General features: G+C 31.4%; 2 protein-coding genes across 2 annotated transcripts in view; both read right to left on the minus strand.

Moving 5' to 3' along the window:
• Positions 1–24,348, minus strand: part of LOC143922815 (uncharacterized) — a 189,940-nt gene that overhangs the window by 125,629 nt on the left and 39,963 nt on the right. The window lies entirely within an intron of this gene.
• The window catches only part of LOC143922930 (uncharacterized), a 110,495-nt gene that overhangs the window by 80,384 nt on the left and 5,763 nt on the right, over positions 1–24,348 (minus strand). The window contains exon 3 of the mRNA XM_077446348.1: positions 18,600–18,688. The gene's annotated coding sequence lies outside the window, so the exon portion shown is untranslated. The remainder of the gene's footprint in view (positions 1–18,599; positions 18,689–24,348) is intronic.

A 24,348-nucleotide genomic window follows, 5' to 3' on the forward strand; every position in this document is an offset into this window, starting at 1 on the left:
CAAAGTAAACGGACGTGGATGATGCAGTGAGTGACCTGCCCTTTATAAGTAAGTACTTATGCCATATCGAGTCCTCCTTAATCACCCAATAAATGCTATGAAACGACTTTGGCCTTTCATTTGGATCCTCCACCCACCCCAACGCAACAATATAAATAGCGGATCTCTGCTAGTTCCTACAACCCTGAAAGCGTGGCACCGTGAGACCGCGAGACCTAAACAATGGAGAAGTAAACGGACGTAGATGATGCAGTGAGTGACCTGCCCTTTATAAGTAAGCACTTATGCCATATCAGGTCATTCTGGAAGGAGCACTGGCCATGCGTGGACCTCCTTAATCACCCAATAAATGCTGTGAAACGACTTTGGCCCTTCATTTGGATCCTCCGCCCACCCCTACGCAACAATATAAATAGATGTAGTAAATAAAATACAAAAAGTGAATGCATAGTCTTTCGAAAAATAAAATACCCACCCCCCCCCCTTCCCCCTCCCCAGTCAAATTTGGAATACGCTAGTCCCTTATATCTTAGCGTCCAGTCTCAGAGTATCGCAGACCAATCCACTACATCTTTACGACAGGAGGTAGGGGGGGGGTGGGGGGGTTGGTTTCACCGGTCATGAAAAGGTTGAATGGAGCCGGAGCCATGCCATAGCCATGGCAGTCACGCGATGCGGCTATCAGGTGCACATTACCGACTACCAGGTGTACCTCGTTGTATAAAACTCGGTGTATGGTCTGCGCCAAACTGATCGATACCGTGTGGATGTCGTAACGCAACAAGACGTTGTCACATGGCAAAAAACAAACGAAGGTCCGTTTATATGCGTCCGAAACGGTTACGGGGTTGCGTGCCCGCTCGACTCTTTTTTTCCCAGACTGTGTGGGGGAGGTGGGGGGGGGGGGGTTGGAGATAGGATGATACTGCCTCCTTATTCACGTTACAAAATGGTCTGGTGTCTCGAGGGTGGAATTAGGGAATGTTTACACGGCAAGTAGAATAATAAAGGGAGGAAATAAAGTGGGGGGTGGGTAAGGCTGAGCGTGCTTCGAGGAATATTTCAGCGTGAGTTCATTAACTGGAATATTTTCGCAAAATTGAGTTGGTATTAGTTGAAAATTTTCCTTTACCGGGGAGGGGGGGGGGGTGGGGGTGGTATAAATAAAAATCTGTTTTGAATTCGGCTTATCTTTTAGAATCTTGCTGATCATATATGCTGGTTATGGCAGAAGTGACAGTGGTGGCTCACGGAAATTTTTTGCAAATATTATATTATTGTATTTTCAGACGAGCCGACAACTACTGTCATTATGTTAGCAAATGTTAAATACAATATGGTAATTTCAAAGTGGCATTTAAGTACATATTCCGCATAAACGGAAATTATGCGAATACTTGATAAAAACAAGTCGAAAATTTTGCGGTCGCAACTATAAATATAACATTCTGCTCATGAATAATAACCACTTTCCGGGAACTCTTTGAACGCCGTTCGGTTTGAAATTAAAGTCAAACTCTGTTATTATGAAGACTTGAGGATACCTAAATTTTCACATAATACTAAATATATGCGAAATGTTGTATATTATCATATTATATGAATATATATATGTATATGTATGTATGTAAGGGCTCCATGGAAAAAACTCTATGAGAGAACGAAAAAATGAGCATATCGAGACATTCTCAAGGAATAGGCGTATATTTCTTTGAACACCAAAAAAAGGGACAGCACTTAGCGGTTGATTTGAGATTTAGTAACGGCCGAGGACCAGGTCATAAACCAATAAAATATTATTGAAAGTAGTTTCAATAACTTGGGCAACGGGACATTTTGCTAAGGATGCAAAGACTCTAAGGCTTAAACTTTCTTACGACGACAGATACAACATATACCATGGTACTCGAACATATGGTCCCCGAACTCGAACTCAGGTTTCTTAGAACCCCTAGTATATACGTATCTAAACAGTATATATGTATATAGTAAACATACTGTTTACTATATATAATGTTTAGATAGTTAAAGCTTGAGTAACGCCTACAATTAAAAACCACCAAATTTATCTTGTAGTACACTAAATCTTATACGGTTTTTAAATCTTTTTTTTTTTAACTTTCATCCGCCATATTACATAATATATAGGAGACAATAATACCATATTACAAATAACATATTTATTTACCTCCGAAAATTTACACGAAATACCGAAAATACGAGCTCGTTGAATTTCATATATAAGTGAGCGATTTTGTCATAAGAAAATTAGCCTCTATAATATAATATAATTTATATTTTAATATTTTCGCCGAGTGTCTTAAATTGCGCGTGAATACATTAAAACTTGCACGGAAGCGGAAGTTTCAAGTAATCACACTTCATCTCGAATCGAAATTTATAATTCGAAGACGCTCGCAAATCATAATCTCGAAACGTGTCGCCAATTTCGCACGCCACTGTTTTCTTCAAGTTTTATACACACCTACATATGTATGTATGTATGTACGTACATACATATAATACATACGCAAAGTGAATTAACCGAATATGTGGAAGGCCGCACACGATACAAGTGCTAACTTGTAAGTTGTAATAGCACCAATACCGCCAACGCATGGAAATTCATCGAACGTTGGACAAATCATTAGCTTAAAGTATTTCATTTCATATCCGGTCCCCCCCGTTAAAAAAGTTAAAACTTCACAAATATTATGTTAAATCCCGAAATAGGATATAACGTTCACACAAACGTACGAATTTTTCTCGTAAAATTTTGAAGTACATATTATTATTATTTTATACGTTCTTTCTAATTATAATTTACTAATTATAATTTGACCGTGGTAATCCCCGCCATGTCAAAAAAACGCCACTGGAAATACGACTATGTTGGTTACGGATTCACTTGTGCAACAGAAAAAGATGCAGAATGCATCTTATGTATGTATGTATGTTCCAAAATGTTTTCAAACTCCAATCTTAAACCATCAAAGTTGTTGGAACATTTCAACAATGTGCATAGTTGCGAAGGTGCAGGTCATAGTCTGAACACCTCGAAGTCAAATAAGGCTCGGTTTAATGCTAGTGGTATATATATATAGTATATAATATATTTATATACATATATATAATGTGTGCATATATAATATTTTGTTAGCGGTTTTAAAAATCCCACATTGTTTAATACTTGGAACGTTAAAAAATTTAATCAATATTCAGTTCGGATTAACTTCGAATATGTACATACATATATACGAATATAATAATACACATATATAAATATATATATATACAGAATATGTATATGGACAATCTTCATAATCATATTGTCAATGCATTATATTATATTACATTTAAGCTGTACGCAATATGCTTTCTGTTATATTATATCAATTTAGGCAGTACGTATACAAGGTCTCTTAAAACCTGAGAGGAAAATAATATAATAAATACATTGGACAATCTTCATATTGATATGGCCACTCCCCACCGTATTATATTATATTATATGTATAAATAGAGGCTACGGTCAGCTAGCTTTAGCTTTGTATAGCTGTTATCAGCTCATTACAAGTTCAGTGATGTGACCAGTTGCACTGCGCAAAAGGAAAGTAAACCAAAAAGGAAAAGAATATTATTAATAATTGCCATTCATACATTTTCCCAGTATATGTCCATACATATATTGACTATTGTTTGGATGTTTTGCGGGCTTAGTCTCAATATAATACGTATAAATTGACGGAATTAAACGGCACAGAACCCTTTGTTCTCAGTACACATGAACCTATGCATGCATACATATATGTATATATATATATATATATATATATATATATATATATATATATATACATACATATTTAATGAAAGTGCACGGTTGCAGTGACAAATTGAATTTCGCATCAGATATATATCAAAATTATCCCCGACTCTACCTTCGTTATGTGAATTATTCAATTTGAATAATTAAACCGACACTTATCCTCAACGCTATCTGCTCTGATTTAATAACGAAAATATGTGATAATATCAATTTCTTGACTGGTGAATCATCCTCTATTAGTCGAAAAAAATGGTTCACACCCAAAATATAAACTACGCCTAAAAACAGATCTTTTGGCGAACACTGGTATACTCGTACATACGAACAGGCTCGTTCAATTGATACCAGCAACGGTAATCACACTTCAATATGGTAAGCGAAACTCAAAGCAATAAATCCAATAAGTGCAAGTGGAAATACAAAAATAGGAATGAACCTCCCCGACAGACAGAAAAAGGAAACGACAGATCATATCTAAAATATTTAACACTAAAATATAATGACATTGTTATTGATTTGTTTTATTACAATACTTGTTTATTTATTTTATTTAAAATACATATGATATTTTAAATTGAAAACTCACGTCAACTGCATATATAGAAAAAAAATAGGCCAATAGGATAATCCTGGAAAAATGAACTACGGCCAAATATGTATAGCTCTCGATCTATGTGCATAAATATGTATGTACATATGTATATGTAAATATGTACATATGTGTATGCATATGCAATAGCCGATTTATCAAATAAATGAAACTGTAGAAATGTTGCGTCACATCAAGGGAACGTAAAATGTAATAAAATAAAAATCGTCGATTTTTAACAATGTCCTGTGCCTCCAACGAATCCACATACATAGGACCAAATAATACACAAATAATCCTTAGATAAATTATTTTATTAAACTCTTAATAAGAAAATGAATGATTAAACTAATTTATTTATTTAACTTTTGCGTTAAAATTTTCCTGTTACATTTCGTTTCAGTTTCCCATTGCTTTTTGGTACAGTGGTCGGTTGAATTTGATTTTTATTTTTTGCTATTTTTGAGTTGGTGTTTCGTAATTTTAAATATGTACATTAGTGAAGTTTTAATACAAAATACGTGGTGGTATTATTAATTTATTCATGGAATACGTATGTATATATTAATAAAAATTTATATTTTTTAGACGATAAACATAATTGTCAACGTCATATTATAGACAGCAGAGTTTACAGTAATATTATTAATTTTAGTGAGAATAAAGAAACAAATCTATACAAAAATTCACTGCAAAAGTTAAATAAATCAGAGCAAATGAATAATTAAATAAATTAGCTTTTTAATTAATTTCCTTATGAAAAGTTCAATAAAATAATTTATTCCAAGGAATCGGGTATAACTTGCCCCCTGTGTGGATCCGTTGAAGGACATTGTTAAATATCGATATTTTTTTTCATTTAACTTTAAATTACAATTAAAGACGGCTTACCATAGAAGCGATAATATTAAAAATCTGCAGATTTTTTTTTCTTTCGACAAGATAAATCAAAAAGCAAATGACTTTTCTTATATACAGGGAATATCACAGACATGATATTCCCTGCTATAAAGTAGAACATTGCAAATTAAAATCATAAACTAAAAATATAACCAGTCTACTTTTAATAATTCAATAAAATTTATTGAACGGAATAAAATTGTTTTAATATTAAAAAAATGATTAACTAACGTATAGACGATAAAGCCACTTAGATATAATTCTAGTTACTGCGACCAAAAATCGCACAAGTTGCGATTGGTGGTGTGAATTAAAATGCACTTTATTTGTGACAATAAGTATCCTACAGTATGGTAAGAGTATTCAACTATCGATTTCAATAAATATAGATGCCAAATGCGAATTTGTTTTTGAGGTTTCTGTCAAGAAATCGGTTATTAGGCCCCGGTTATTAAATTTTCATTTTCCGGCTGACCGAAACAAGCAATGTGAATCACATCACATTTATTGTCAAACTTTGCGATAAGAAATAATTGCTTTGTATAGTTATTACAGATTCAATGTGCATTTTGCGATATGTACAACAGTGTAATTACGCATATATGTAGAGTGGTAAATTTTCTTTAGAACGTTGTACACAAATAGTGCAAAAGTACACAAAATCTCCATAACAGTATTCGCTCATTCGTTAAATTCTCAAGTGAAATATGCACGTTCCGTTTTTGAAATTCTAAAAGATTTATAAGTCAAAGTTCACCCTGAAGTTATGTTTTTATTAGTAGTGGGGTAAACTGTTTTAATTATAATAATTGTGTATGCAAGCTATTTTGTCGGATTCTGCTTCGTTGGGGTTATTTTGCCAAGGCTACTTTATCTTGTGCTATTTTGGCTACCAACTTAAAGTACCCGAAGATTTCTCAGAAACCGTCGGATGCAAACCCAATGGAACTTGCTTCGGAATTTAAATACAGGGGATCTTAATCAGTGGCTACCCTTAGGAGTTTGGGTCAAAATTACATAAGACAGAGCTATTAGTATAAAAATTCTACAAAAAAAATAATTTAAGCTCACCGATTTTAGCAATCTGTCTCTCTCTCGATTTAAGGCTTGCAAAAGTCTTTTGTATATTTTTCCAATAAGACTTTTTTTTAATAATGACGTAACGCAATCATTTATCCCACTTGAACCCAAATATCGTTTTATGATCTGCAACGATATAAGTCCAAATAGTTGCTAACGGGAGACAGCAAAATAATATTTGAAATATACAAGTCATTTTTATTACTTTCGATATTTTTATTTTGGACAATGCCAAATTATATTCACTGTATATATACATATATGTATATATATATATATATATATATATATATATATATATATATATATATATATATATATATATATATATATATATATATATATAATTGAATTTCTGTCTTTCTGTCTCGTATAGTCTCCTAAACTACTCAACCGATTACAATGGAACTTTCAGAATTTGTTGTACACATGTCCGGGAAGCTTACTGTAAAAAAAACCTCTCAATAATAATATTCTTAATTACGATTTTACCGACGCGAAGTAATTGAAGCAACTATGATAACATATTTTTCAACATACATATGTATGTACATACATATATAAGCGTTATGACTAAAGCCCGGACCCAGAGGGTGCCGCGTATTGTTCAAATGTTGTAAATGCATTGTTAAAGGTTTGCCAAACCTTTTTTACAAAGGATTTACAACAATGGAACAATGAGCGGCACCTTGGCTATCCTTCCTCTAGTTACGACAACTTATTTTTCATTTTTCATTTATCATTTAATGTCTTTTAATTGCCAAATGAACGAAACGTTGTTATTATATCAACGGGACGGGATATAATAACAACGTTTTATATCCCGGAACGGGAATTGCATGCCTTATTCTGACATTGCAACGCATTCAGCTAGTACATATGTATTTATAATATATACATTTGGATCCACTGTCAAGCTGGGCCCGGTCATACTTTGCATGACTTTGCTATGAGATAGCTACGCCACTGACAAAAATCATTGTCATATTCGAATTAAGTTTTCATCGGAGTTCGAATTGACATCAATAATATTCACGTGACTGAAATAATATATTATTCAAATTCAAATCAAAGCAAACAGACGTTCACTTTGGGCCTAATCGGAGAGCGCGCGGGGGTCTAAAAAGGCGAAACGTTTTTGTCTACGTGGATGAAAGTTTTTAGCGGTTCAGTTATGGCCAGTAATTTGTCACTATTATCACCTAATTCCCGGTCTACGACAGGGTAGGGGTGGGGGTGGGAAAATGGGTGGGGGAGGGGGTGGGAGGCGTTGCTCGGTACAAATTGAGCTATTCTTTCGCATTAACCGCTATTAGTTAGCCCCGGCTGCATTTCTCTTCTGAAAAATTATCGCTTCATTAAAAAGACTCAAAAAAAAATAAATTAAAAAAGAAACGAGGTAGCGAAATTGCACACGCAAATCCCCAGGGCGCCGCGAATGTATATATATATATATTATATATATATATATATATATATATATATATATATATATATATATATATATATATATATATATATATATATATATATATATATATATACAATATTCCATAACACCCACATATGTACATGTCTATTTACATACAAAGCGCGTGTGCAACGACAATGCAATAATCCTAGTGTGGCGAATGAAAATCAAATTATAGTTAACATATTTGTAACGCACGTCATAAATCATCGCGACCGTCAATTATATACTAAATGTAATTGGCAATATCGGTTTCCGAATTACGGTGCGCTCTCGGTTATCCGTTGCGGGATATTCACTCATGAATAAAACATTTGTTTTGCGTGTTGAAATTGGACGAATGTCATATGTGTGATTAAAATTTTCATCGCCTTTAAATTTAAAATAAATATATCCACTGATTAGGGATTTATTAATTAACCGCCATATTTCAACTCAACCGGTAAACGATCAATTATTTTTCCTACCAATTATACCACCGCTAAACCGGCAGAATAGTTTGTACTCTTTCGACGAATGTGAATTTTGATTGATGGACCAATCCTCGACAGTCTTGTCACAAAAATACGAATATGTAGGTACCTATGTACATATCATACATATGTATATTAACCAGCAGAATTGACTAGTGGTTAGCATATAATGATTTGAACAGAATGGAAAGTAAATGAAAAAAATCGTGGATTAAATAACTGTATGTGGTTACTTTTCCTAAAAACGTTAACCTAGATTGAATCGTAAATAATTAACATTAAATATCAGGCGAATAATGAAAATAACACATAAAAATGCATAAAGTACATTCGTAATAAAAATAAATTTTATTTTTTTAGTTTTAACCAATCATATTTATTTATTTAAATTTTGGACCTTTTGAAATATAGTATATATTGCCAGTGAATTTATCAATTTGAAATTGCCATATTTAATACTGAAAATAAACAAAGTCCAGGCAACCTAATCCACAATACGCCATTTTCATCGCTTTTTGATGTATGTAATAATATGCGTGTATATGTATTTCATTCTGTGAAATTTTGTCGATTTAACGGTAAATCGTTTACCGGTATTTCAATCCCTAGCACTGATCTTCTTTCTAGAGGAAATGACAATACCGGGTGCTATAAATGGATTAACTCAATGTTAGTCCACGTCAAAGTCAGCATTAATACCCTTTCTATTTTTACAAAAGTAGAAAGGGATTTAATCGAACGAAATTAAAAAGCTTTGCCGATTAAGAAGACTTGATTGATATAATTGATGTGGAATTATGTCACACAATTGAAGATGAAATGATCAAATAGATTAGTGACAGCATGATGCTGACATTTAATTGGAATTAATCGAAAAATGGTTATCCAAAAATAGTTCGTGTAGATACAAGATAATCGCTAAAAAAAAATGGCATATTTCGTAAATACTCGATCTTTTTTTCGACAAATTCATTAAAAGAAATGAAAATGAACGATTTAGAGACTGAAGAAAACCACTTTTATAATTGGATTTATCATTTTAACGGGCGTCAAGGGAATATCAAAGATGACAGTCATAACTAATTCAACATAAATAGTCATAGCTATATTCTTAATAAAACATATACATACATATGTTCGTAAGAATATTGGAAAAAATTTCCAGACACTCTTTTACTGCGTCTTCATATTTCAGTATCTGAAAATTCAGCAGACATAAACATATCTCAAAATTTTCAATTTCAATCGTATACACCTTAAATTAAAATCATCGTATCGATGATCGAAATCGCATGCACACGAGACTATTTACGAATCGAAATTGAAAATTTTATAAATAAATTTATCTACATTCATTCGGCTTACCCGTCAAAAGACACACGAGTTTTTCGATTAATATTTCAAACTTCACTGACGATTTTTGAAAATATTCGTATTTCAAAGCACAATGATTTGTCGAGTGGTTTTTTATCATACATATATATATGAAAGCATTTTTTTATTGTAAAAAAATTACTTCCACCATAGCGATTTTAAAAGCGACTGAAATTCGAATTTCAATCAACTGACAATGTCAGGTTTTTCAACGATATATGTATATTCATTTGATCGTTCGAATTTAAACTGTCGACGAATTATTTTTACATTTGATATCCAAAAGTCATCGTGTATAAAATAATAATGTATTTACCATTCGCATTTGGACTATGGCGTGCGATTAGTGAGAAAAATCATTGATGTGATTTTTACGATAATTTTCCGAGAGTTGCTCCAATTTTCCCCGATCATCCGATCATCTACATATCTATATGCAAATTTTCTGCAGTTAAATTTATTCATTGCCTGGGAATATAATAAATTCATTGCCTGGGAATATAGAATACTAAAATGTTAATATAATTTCATTGCTAGTAACGACATATGGATGCGAAACTTTAATGCGTTTAATTTCAAAATGCTATTTATATTTTTATTTTTATAAAAGTATTTTGTGACAATGCATTTGTTGCTATACGGAATGCACTACAGATCGATGCAAATCTTTTAGGAAGTAATCAAAGAGATCATTTAGAAGCTAACTATCCACATTTACCATAATCCAAAGTCTTGCGGTTTTTAAGATAATCTGGATTTTTGGCCTTTTTAAAAAATCTCGTAATTATACGCAAGTATTATATCAATTATATCAAGTATTAACGGTGCAATCTTTATTTTTTCGTTATTTTCTTTTACTCTAGTATGTATTTATCTCGTGATATATGTGAATACGAATCTAGAAATAACGGAAGATTTTATAAAATTACCTTAAATTCACGAAAAGTGTTTCTCTCATGTCGACTTGCGGGTTTTCAAGGTACTTTACAGACTTTGGACTAAAGTAAGTGCGGCTAAATATCTTCTAAATGAGCTATTTTATTACCCCCTAAAAAATTTGCATCGATCTTAAGCGCAACCTGTATAAAGTTGTTGTTTATTTTTTAATAACAAATAAATAAATGATTATACATATTATAAACCAATCAATGAAATCTTTTAGTACTTGTTATATTATACAATTATACACATATTAGTATAAAACAGTTTTAATAGTTCTGATTTATTGATTTGTACACATCTGAGAGTATATATATATATGTACATATATACATATGTATAGTATTATAATTACATATAATAATAATTAGATTTTTAAACGTTGCCTCCTATCATGCCTAAAACGGTAAGGTTATAATAAGTGAAACATTACATGACTTTTAACGTTTTTCCGAAACAATCGAGAAAAGTGAACAAATATTTCGACTTCTTGGAAAAATTAAACCTAAGATGTCTCAGTCTTGAGAAGACCGCTTTACTTATTGAGATGAATCCTCCCGAGATGGAGTTTACCTTAATAAATATACGATTTAAGTGCAACAGCCACATATATTGACCGTTAAAGACTATTACGATAACTTTCGTTCGGATATTTATTACGACATAAAATGGGAAAGCTCGACTTTGACATCTATTTCTATGTGATATACGACTGATAGGTATAATGGCGTGTCCGCTATATACGCACATATGTTCATACACATCTATGTATGTGCCTTTTCAGAAGTTAGAAATTTAAAAAAATAAAAATAGCGAAAATCTCCACCAAAGGGAATCTAACAAAAGTCGCTCGTTCGACTTCCGGTCGATGGGAATTTCAACACACAAAGTATCAAAGCGAAGACGCAGAAGTGCCATTTCCGGTTGGCGGAAATTAACCTAAACATTTTCAATTTCTAAAGATTCCCCCGCTTGACTATAATTTTCAACACTGCGTACGTGATCGCAGACCGGCTTAAATCCAGACAGAGTTAAGTGCCACTTGCGGTTACGGGAAATTTATCAAAACCCCTCACAAAGCTTTGCCGAAAATTCAACATTCAAATATGTAATAACAATTTTCTAAATACTTAATAACGTTCGAATTTTCAATACCCCAAGTATAATCACTATACTAACCACATAATCCTATTATACTGTACAACTGCTGAAGCGATTGCTCGCCCATCCATATTCAAGAAAATACAGATCGACCGCCAATACAATTCATTATAATGGGCTTTGAAATACAATTGAAAATAAAGAGAAATAATTTTCATCTACTTACAAAACATGCCAAATAATATTCAAATCAGATTGGCATATTAACGTATGGTTGTTTTTCCAATTTTAAGTAAAATGCATATTAATACGTCCGCCACTGTTCATCTATGTATGTATGTATATATATAAAATGACAGTGCAGATCGCTGAATGAAAGTTTCAATCGATGATTTAACTAAACATAAATAAATCTATCGATTGAATTTTCAAAACATGTCTACAATATGTAGAAGGGTCATCACTGGCAAAACGCATTGATTGAAGATTTATTTACATACACATATATACAAGTACATTTTTCAGTGCCCAACCTCGCATAGAAATCTATTGTGCCAAATCTATATACATATGTATACGTACATACATACATATTACATATATATATGAATATCAATGGCATCAGCCTAAATGCAGATTGATTAGATGCTTTCAAAATTGCAAAACACCGTTTTATATTCAAATTTGAACGCGATGTATTGTAAAAAATATTATAATATCTACATATATACATATATACAATATGTATGTATTTTAAAAAATATTATAATATCTACATATATACATATATACAATATGTACATATTTTAGATTCATTATTTGTTTCTTCAGAATATAGAAAATATTATTTTTTTATTACAAACAAACATTCGACTTTGTGTACATATGTATGTATACACAGTATATAGATAAAATAAAAATAAAGCTTTCTTCGAAGATCATCCGTTTTCGTGGAATTATTAAAGTATCTGTTACACCCAAGTCTTCAAATTGCTTTTTCATAATATGTACAGTGTACATTTATTATTATTATATTTATTAATTTTATCTTTCATTTGTATTGTCTACAGGTATATGTAATAATTTGAAATTCGCGTTTTTCGCTCCGATCAAATCCACATGAGATATGTATGTACATATATTCTGTATAATTATTATATTCATTAGTTGGGTGAATCTATTTTTTGCATTGAGGCTGATTTAAATGTCATATTGCAAAAAATACACTGTTGGATCTAAATGCTGACAAAGGATTGAAAATGGTTTTCAAAACCTTAACATCACTAGCTTATATTTGAATCAACGTTAAAGTAGGATATCCCGAGCTCGCTGAAATTGCCTTGAAATTACTCCGTTTCCATTTCCTTCAACTAACCTCTGCGAAACTAGCTTTTCCTGAATGACTATTATTAATACAAAATACGGGAACAATATGGATATTCGGTCCACCCTTTACGTGTGGCGTTATCAACGACGAAACACGAACTCAAAACTAACAAAAAATTAAAGTCAAATTCTACCCACTGCTATTCGCACAAACAATGCTGTATTTCTTCACCGAAATGCAATTCGGTCGAGTGGTGGGTGAATGCGATATCATATACATTTTACGTATATTATACATAGATTGCTTCGACTATATCATAAGCAGACATTTAAGCGTAAAAAGAACAACATATGGAATAACGTTCCAACATTAAAGAAATGTACGTGCATATGTATGTATGTATCCATATATCTTGTCTCGGAACTTTATGAACGCTCCCCCTCCCCTCCCTCCCCCACCCTTGGCGAACTTGGATATTGCAAACGAAAAAGAAAACCACTATCCATTGTGTAATATTAGAAATTTTAGGGAGATTGCAACTGCGGGGGTTGCGATCGCTCCAAACGTTTATGCGGCCGGGCATTATGGCATCTCGAGGTACCTACACAATAATAATATCATCTACAACGGATACGTACATACTTATATAAATTTGAATGCGTGGGTGGGTGGGTGGGTGGGCGAATTGCGGAAGGAACCTTCCATCCCTAACAACATTTGAATTTCTTGTTCGGGGCTCGAAACGTTACGAGCTTTTAGGCCCGCAGCGAAGCGTGCCCGTATAAAAAGCCACCGAAAATTTTAAAAGCTGCGGATTATCCCCAGCCTCAGCCGACAACAAACCAATATTCTAGATGGACATCATCCATCCCCCCCCCCCCCCACCTTAACTCCATCCCACCCCATCTGGAGGTATAGGCATTCGTTGTTTTTCGTTATATCCAAAGCGGGGAACGGGCCGAGCAGATGGATGACGCAAGCCAAAGGAAATTTTCGTCACGTGAAAAAAGGTATTTTTCTCCGCGATCATATGAGGATTGAATGAAAACTCAAATCATTTGATTTGATTGAATCGAATCGATTACTAAATGGGCAACAATTCTACTTTTTATGAGTGAATTTGCGTTCTGAGTGAATATATAGGCATATGTACCTTTTTTGATTTTTTTTCCACTATTTTTTTCAACCCCTTAAACATGTGTGCTCTTCACGAGAAAATTCAAATATAATTCTTGTCAATGTGAAGAAAATAAAAAAAAATCACTAAATTTAATCAACTGGAAGTGGGATATTTTCCTCTTAGGAAAGTCAAAAATGAAAGTCAAACCACACGATTTTTTCCAAACCCCTGTTCAGGGGTGTGGAATAAAGCGATCCCTGAAAAATGAAAGAACGTATTCCCGTTCACGGATACGTTCGTTTCAAGCAGAAAATTTATATTTGTATTCTTGATGTACTAACTGAGCCGTAATATGGTTTTGGTCAAAATTCGTAAACCGATTTTTATTTAAACCTTTTAAATTATTTTTATTTTCTTGATATTTTATGTGTATAATATTTATGGCGATTTTAAATAATAAAATAAAATTGAACAAAATCCAACAACCGAAAGTAGAACTTTTGTCTTGTGTAAGTTTCCCTACATTTGCGCTCAATTTGTATCGAAAATGTTCTCACAAACGAGATGCGTGAACGTGTACGTATGTGTAATTATCAAATTTTTGTTTCGTAACCTTCTTATATTTCTCAAATACATAAATAAAGATGTGGGTTGGTCACATCCAAATTTTTTTTATGTGTTATTGTATATAAATAAAATATATGTTATTTATCCATCTGATATTATAAAACGCTATCCGCTCTGTCCCTATGGAACTCTATAATTGTTTGTAATTAGCCATGAAACTCATTGGCATTTACTTGTTAGGCTTTTCTGGCATTTATATCGATGTATGTATATGTATATGAATAAAATACATTTAGACAAAATTTAGTTGAGCAATCAATCGTCAATCAAATCAGCCATACTCTCGATTTCATTTCAGGGAATCGTAAATATTATATTATTAACAGGGACAGATTATATTACAAACAAAAGTCTCGTCTGCCAGCAAATGCTTTTTTAGTTTCTAGGAAACCGCTACGACAAACAAACTGCTAACAAATCTGTTGAAAACTCCTACCCTTACTAGACAGCACTGTCGCGAAAAATAATGGGAAAATCAATAAAATATCTACACGACTAAGAGTTTTGCACCACTCCACGCGAGATTTGCAATTAATTTTAGTATCAATTGCATTCACACCAAATACTACAAATATATTCAACTTGTCAAATCTGAATGTAAAAAGTACCGGAATGGTATGTCTCGACATAGAAAAGGGTTTCGACACGGTTTGGCACGATGAACTCATTCATAAGCTCCTTATTAACAAAATACCAAACCACCTAATTCTCATCATCAAATCATACCCAACTCGTAGAAAACTAGCGGTTAGCGAAAATAATCGCAGCTGGCGAGGGAGCTTGCTTCGCCCACTCTTATTCTCCATATACATATGTATGTATATAAATGAAATACCTATTCCACAAATCTGTCACATAGCCCTATATGCAGATGATACCGCTTGCTTCACAAGTAAAAAGAGACCAGACAATATTCGTAAAAATCTTTAATTTGCAATTAAAACAATGACGGAACACTTCACTAAGCGGAAAATTCAAATTAATCAAACCAAAAACAGACGCGATATGCTTTAGTGTTAGAAAGCATAAGCCAAGTTCGTATCTGAAAATCCCCTCTGGAGAAAGTCAGAAATGGCAGTCAGTAATAAAATATTTAGGAGTAACGTTCGATAAAAGAATGAGATGGGCACTTCACATTGAGGCAGCGAAATGCAAGGCGATGCGGGGTATATCCTCAATATGCCCAATATTTAATCGCCATAGTTCTTTATCAACTCGAAATAAAATAAAATTATATTACCATTATTAGTCTATATGCTTCACCTGTATGTGAAGTGAATCTCGGTGATTACAACAAAATGTCTATACCCTTCAGGTATAAACACAGATTACCTAAACACAACAATCTGCTTTAGTTCGTTGACTTTAGAGAGTCTTTAATTCATATTATGTATTAGATGTATTATTAGCATTTATAAGAATTGTAAATAGGTTTTTGAGCTCTTTTTCCTATTATGCTGAACATTAACATTAGACTAATATAATACTATGATTACTAACACAATTAAATTTAAATTGTAAAATATAAAATGATCAGTAGATCAGTAGCTATTAAAAAATATATATATATATATATATATATATATATATATATATATATATATATATATATATATATATATATATATATATATAAGACGTATTGTGAACATAATTTAGCAATAATAAAAAGCATTTAAATGAATTGAATGTTCACTTGTGTACTAATTTGCTTCTGCGGACTCTGATTAGAATACCACTGCTTCAGCAGTGGTAAATATGATACGCATACATCTCTCAATACACCCAATAATGTCCCGATTCAGTTAAATGTCAAGGTCACTTTCATACATCTCTAGAATTTTGCATCACAGTCAATATTTGGGAAATACTTTGGGGAGTTTGCGACCCGCACGTTGGGAACCCGTGCGACAAACCGACACATAATTGAATTGAATCTATTCAAAGTCTCATCGCGTAAGGCGAGATATTCGACGCGAATCAAAATATTGACGATATGCTTAATTTGCGCAGAAATTTCAATAGAACTCGTGATGAAGCCTACACATACACATATACATAAATAATATTATGTATATATGCACATATGGCTAATTTTAATCAGTCGTACACATTTGAATCCACAAGTTACGCTTCTGCTACGAAACGTTTCATAAATATACCTGAAATGTGTTGCAGGTAGATCGGCCGAAAGCAATGCATATGATATACAAGGAAAGAAAATTTAGTTTTATAATGATAAATAAAACTGTACAATCAATTTAATATGTTCCTCCATTGTAAGTGCAATTTTCGATTTCAATCAGTCTTGTTTTATTTACTTCCGACTGTCATTATGAAGATTGGAAATGTAATACAAAACATATACAACATAGGATGGTGATTTAGTCCTTATTATATGACTACCGTTTTGTTTTTATTTATTGTTTATAACACAATTAAACAGTCGATTTAATTGATTTTCGAAAGCCAAAAGATAATACAGAAATTCGCCCAATATTATATTATAATAATATCTTAAAGAATTAAATATCATAAATTGCCATCCTGTGTGATAATTTCATACATAAAACACATAACATCAATAAATGAAAACACATGATATATGTATGTATATGTAGGGATGTGTGTGTAACTTGAAAATTAAATTCAAAAAACATCAAAATGCAGTTGAATAGTAATAGGCATAGTTAAATGAAGACATAAGCAGAAATGATAAGTTGATCAATCAGACTTATGGAAGGCTTATCGATATACATACGTAGATGTATTAAAAGGTACTTTCAGGTTTGAAACATTTCGTCTATAATTTTCAAAACGTATAGACTATTTCTTTTCAGATACACATCCTTACAAAATGATGGCAAATAATAGTAAAACCTATTGTTCTTTCAATTCTATAAAAATATTTCGAAATATTCAATATGCTTTTCACGTTACATAATTTATCTATACGTCTCCTTCAAAGATCCTCTACCATTTTTAAAAGCTCTTTGCTCGGCATTGTAATCTTTCGCCATATTAATAAAATACACGTGTACCCACACACACACATACATATGTACGAGCTTTGAAGAAATCACTTTGTATTTATGAACACGTCAAAATAAAAATAAAATCAAAATCAAAAAGTGTGTTTGAGAGCTTAGGCTTAATCGAGATTGCCGAAATTCGAGGAAAATTCACAGCTATTAGAAAAAGTGACATTTTTTGTCGTTTAGTAAAAAACATGTATTATTAACAAAGAGCATACGTAAAAAAATCCAGTTGCCAACGCAAAAGATCTATCATTTTTATTATTACCCATCATTTCATATAGAGTTTTATATTATTTGCAAAAAAAAAAAAAAAACACGCCACCACAAACCGATACCCATTAAAATGATTTGACAATACTTTTTCGATGCTAAAAAAATATTTTACATACATAATCGGCTTACTTCGACATGTCGTGACGCAAAAGAAATTGCGTTTGATGAAAAATTGCGCGTCTCTCTCATGTTGATATTTCGTCATGTTAAACAAAAGAATAAAGGATATGTATCTATCGAGACATCGAGACGAAAATACATAGCACACAATCATTAGCGTTTCAAATGAAAAAGTACCTCAAGGCCCGATTTCAACCTGAAATTTGCACTTTGGAGGAACTGCCTTCGCCCAATCGTCCCCAAATCCCTAAAGTGTGTGTTGTGAATGGATGGTGATTTAACATACATAGATATATATTAATAATATATGAGACAGGAGATAAACAAAAAGCACTTACCCATATGCGAGGTGAGATGTACGTGCCGCACGATTTCATGTATGAAGGTTTGGAGAGAACTGACGACATTTCGGCTGATTACGAACTCACTGCAGGGGAAATTAAATTAATGTGTACACTTGTGACATTTTGGTTTTGTGGCCATCCTCGACCGAGGAGGGTGTGGTTTTGCGGTTTTGTTTGATTAAGCCCTCCGTCGACACAGACCACTCGATTAAGACACCGATTTGTTATTTGCAAATTGCTCACAGCAGCCGCGACCAATATTTTCAATATGGCGTACAAAAGAAAATACATATAACAAAAAAAAAACATGCCAAATAATATTCAAATCAGATTGCCATATTAACGTATGGTTGATTTTCCAATTTTAGGTAAAATACATATTAATACATCCCCCACTGTTCATCTATGTATGTCTAATATGACAGTGCAGATCGCTGAATGTGAGTTTCAATCGTTTTTTACATACAATCGTTTTTTAATACATACAGATTTCGTTTTTTACATACATTTTCAAAACATGTCTACAATACGTAGTAGAATTTTCCAAATTTAAAGGCGCGCAATATATAATACAATTCATTACAATAGATTTCGAAATACAATTAAAAATAAAGGGAAATAATTTTCATCCAATTACAAAACTAGAATATTTTCAATATGGCGTACAAAAGAAAATATAACAAAAGAAAACATGCCAAATAATATTCAAATCAGATTGGCATATTAACGTATGGTTGTTTTTCCAATTTTAGGTAAAATACATATTAATACGTCCGCCACTGTTCATCTATGTATAATATATGACAGTACAGATCGCTGAATGTGAGTTTCAATCGTTTTTTTTTTTAACTTAACATAAATAAATCAATCAATTACATACAGATTGCATTTTCAAATAAGACATGTCTGCAATATGTAGTAGGGTTTCCCAAATTTAAAGGCGTGTCACAATCTTCGATTGGTAAATTTAGAGATGAAAATTCGGTTCGATATTCACATTTGCAAAAACCCGCGAAAGAAAATGATTTAAATGTACATATGTTACAGCGAAAGTATATTTCAAGTGAAAATATATTTTCACCAATTCAAAGCAATGAAAATGTATCAAACAATGAATTTACAACGTGTAACTCTATAAATTCAACCTAATCTTAAATGAATAGGGCCAACCCTTACTTAACCTTACCTATCTTAACCCTTAAATAAAACCAGCCCTAACAATCTAATCTTAAATGAACAAAACCAACCCTGAAAATTTTTAACAATTTTCAAAATTTCACTGAAACGTCAGTGAAAATATATTGTCACTGTGACATATGCATACAAGCATTTAGTAAAAGTAATATATTTTAAATTTAGGTTTGAATTGTAAATAGGTTTTTGAGCTCTTTTTCGTATTATGCTGTACATTAACATTAGAATAATATAATACTATGATTACTAACAAAATTAAATTAAAATCGTTAAATAGAAAATGATCAGCAGATCAGTAGCTATTAAAATAGATATAAGATGTATTGTGAACATACATAATTTAGTAAAAATAAAAAGCATTTAAAAATTGAATTCAGCTTTGAATAGTGCTTTATATAATCGACATATAAAAGCTTTCTTTTCATAGGCGACATAAAAATGAATATTTAAACGATAAAATACACTTTTCCCCCTTCACAACTCCGACTATAAAGTTTGTCGCTTTTTTTTTTGTTAAATTTGTCCCATATTCGATCCGATGTAGCGTTAGATTTACGAGAACCGAGCAAGCTGTCACAATAGATGATTTCTTATGTCACTATATAATTTTATTACAATATAATTCAATGCAAGTTCTTTAATAATATTACTGTAAGTTTTGCTGTCCATAACATGACGTTGACAATTACTTTTATCGTCTAAAAATGATAAATTTCCGTTAATATAAAATATATACGTATTCCATTAATAAATTAATAATATCAACAACTTACGTATTTTACATTAAAATTGTATTAATGTAAATATTTCAAAACACGAAACACAAACTCAAAACCAACAAAAAGTACGTCAAACTCCACCGACGGCTATAAGCACGAACAATGTTGTATTTATTGACCAAAATGCAATGCGAAACTGAAACCGGGGCTAGATCGGTAAGACTATAGGAACAAAACAAAATTCTACGTCGATAAGTTATTTAATATTAAATTTGAATGGCAGATACATTTCGAGTACTTTTGAAAAAGTTATGGGTCATCCGAAAGCGTTCAAATCAAAGTCCACAATCGTTTACCTGAACGAAAAATTTCAAAATAATAAGCATCCGAACAAATAATAACGACAAAGAAAAATTTTCTGCGGGCAATAAAAATTAGAAAATCAAGCCGTGAACCTAAAATACTGAAGAATATATTTATTCAACTGAAACTAAACTCGTTTGAATATTGAAATTTAATTCGCACACAATCATATGTGTACATATATATACTGTAATATATAAATATGAACATATATTCATATAAAAATAAAAATATGAATATATGTACATATTGAATGAACTTTGAGATGATTTTTTACGGCTCATCAAATATTCAAATGGAGAAAATGGAGGATTTAAAATAAAGTGCCCTCTTTATTTTAATATAATACATACATACATATTTGTATATATGTAGTACATATGCATACTTTATGGCAATTTGATCGGATCGGCATCACTAAAACGTGTCACACGAAAAGTTTACAAAAGCCATTAATTATGACACACGTGGACATACAATACGATGTGACAAATCCAAACGGTTAAATTTTCCATTTACCGATTTGTAAATTAATATGCATTTAAACACAGCAGAATAGATAGAGGAGGCTTTAAAAATGTTTCATCCTGCACTATCGCAATTCTTTAACTTTAAATTCTTCCGTAGCTAACAAAACTTTTCCCAATTTATCTTATGCCGATTTTTTCCTTTCCGTAACAAAGTTTCTTTCTTTTGAATTCGAACCTTTCTTATATAACTTTTAATTTTTTTTTTCATTTAAATATAATATCTATTGTTCCCCTACTAGGCTCATATATTCCGAACACCGATAATCTAAAACCTCATGTGCTTTGAATTTAGTTTAATTAATGAGCTTAATAAGATTTGATTTTTAGATATGCATCCATTGGATAGCTATATCCAAATGGATGGCGGCAAAAAAAGTTTAAAATAAGGTTATCTGTCGACGGGATTTTTGCAACGGGGTTTTCTTTAAAATATTCCGATTTTGTCTTAAAACATTCAACGTTATTTTAATTGAGATTAAACCTGTAATTTAATCTCCATATATTTTTTTTAAATAGAGACTATTGTCATTTGAACGTAATTAATATCAAATTTGAAGTAGAAAAATCTTAACATAGGGAAAAATGTGAATTTCAATCGAGGGACCTAGTGGAAAACTTCAGATGTAAAATCAATGTCTTGTGCCTTTAACCAATCGATTTATCTCGACAAAAAATTCAATAAAGCGGTTTTTTGCATATATCTTTTATTTTTTTGTTAAAAGTATCGATTTTTTTTATTATTTTTGAAAAATAAAATACTCACCTATTAAATTTAATTTGGTCAATTATGATAAGTTTTGACTGATTTCAAAGTCGCCGTTTCGATCGAAAGTCTTCATACAAAGCGCGCCACGATCGCAACGGGTATTTGTATGGGGGGAAGCGTTATTTTCAGAAAATTAAATTTTTTTTCATGTTCCCGTGATTATTCCGAAAACAAAAATCGATTAGAGCTTCCTTGGGTGTATATCTTTAATTTGAACCGAAAAAATTAAGAATTTCATAGAATTTAAGGATGCCAAAATGACCTGTTTTGACGTAATCATGACATTTTTTGTGTTCATCCAAGGAACCTCTCAACGACTTTTATTTTAAAATAATGACTCAGGCATGAAAAAATCACTATTTTCTAAAAATAGCGCTTTCCCCATACAAACACGCATTACGAGCGCGGCCCACTTTGTATGGGGACTTTCGGGCGAGATGACAACTTCGAATTTTTGACTTAAAATCAGCCAAAATTAATACTAATTGACTCATGTTAACTAAAATGTATGACTGTCGATTGTTTATTTACTTTTAAATACTTTAAAAATCGAAACCTTGTTTTGAAAAAGTAGATATCCGATTTTTGATAGTTTCGTTAAGATAAATCGATTGATTGGAGTCACAGAACTTTGTTCAAAATCGAAGAAATAATTTATTTAACGTTCCTTTGATACGAAGCAAGTTTTCCGCCAGCTCTATCGATGGAAATTAAAATTTCCCTTTTTTCGCTCCGGCTAATGTATGCATGTATAGTATAAATATAAAGTAAGGTTTTTAAACTTTGCAAATTAAAATTCTAGCTTATTCAATTAATTTTTGGTATAACCTTTAAAGCATTGTTTGTCATCTGAAGTAGGATTTTGTCAAAAGCATAAAAGCGAATATGTTTTTAATTTAAAACGATGTGATAATACAAGTAAGATTGTTTTACAAGCAAAAATATATAATAAAGATAATAGTACACATGTGTTCATAATAATAGTACAATAGTACACATATATATATATATATATATATATATATATATATATATATATATATATATATATATATATATATATATATATATATATATATATATATATATATATATATATATATATAAAGGTTATTTATAATATATGTAATTTACGACTCACATTCAGAGATCAAGCGAAGACAAATAACGGTGGAGAAAAAACCTTCAAATATTCACATTCTACTTGTTTTCCGAATGAAAACTGTTCAGATCGAATGTCTACAAAAATATGTACCTATCGTTTTTCAATTCAAACGACTTAACTACAAACAACCCGACATAATTGAAAACAAACACAAAGAAACGTTACGTGCTGCGGATTTCAAAATCCAATACAACTCTTCAATTTTTTTCAGGAAAAGAACAAGAATTGAAAATTTTCAAAACTAACAAAACTGACTGTGTCGAAGTGGGGCCAAACAAAAACGCTAAATTAAATCATCAATTATAATGAGTGAATACAATCCGCACCTTCATACATATGTATTTATATCGTAAAAGAACATTGTTGCGTCTAATAAAATAACGATTAAATAATATTTACATCTCGTAACGATTTTTTTATGATATTTACCCAATAAACTAGCATTTTTTTTCTATTAAATAGACAACGCTTTGCGCTATCCTTCTAACCCGCATAAGTATTTTTTCTAATATCTTTAGCTTTATGATTTTTGTACGATATAATGCAAACTGTACGAATAAAAAACAAATTAGCAGATGTTGGAAAAAAGCTCATTTATTACCGTTATGTAAAGATGATCGCAAACGCATTCAAATGTTTCAATTAAATAGCGGATTAATGTATGTATGTATATGGCATATACGTATGGAATATACCTACATATGTATGTATAGGTGCATATATATATATATATAGAGTGAAAATCAATTATTTTCAATTTTATCGAATAAAACCATGTTACATTAGTAATTGCTTGTCATTCGAAACTTCATCGGTGCTGTGACGTGTATTGTATTGTATACGAGATGGCACAATATGATTTTAATAAATCAAAGCTTTTCGTTTTTCAAACAATTTTCCATTTGTATATATATATATATATATATATATATATATATATATATATATATATATATATATATATATATATATATATATATATATATATATATATATATATATATAT

Source organism: Arctopsyche grandis, chromosome 2 (assembly GCF_051622035.1).
Source record: "Arctopsyche grandis isolate Sample6627 chromosome 2, ASM5162203v2, whole genome shotgun sequence".
NCBI classification, from domain to species: domain Eukaryota; kingdom Metazoa; phylum Arthropoda; class Insecta; order Trichoptera; family Hydropsychidae; genus Arctopsyche; species Arctopsyche grandis.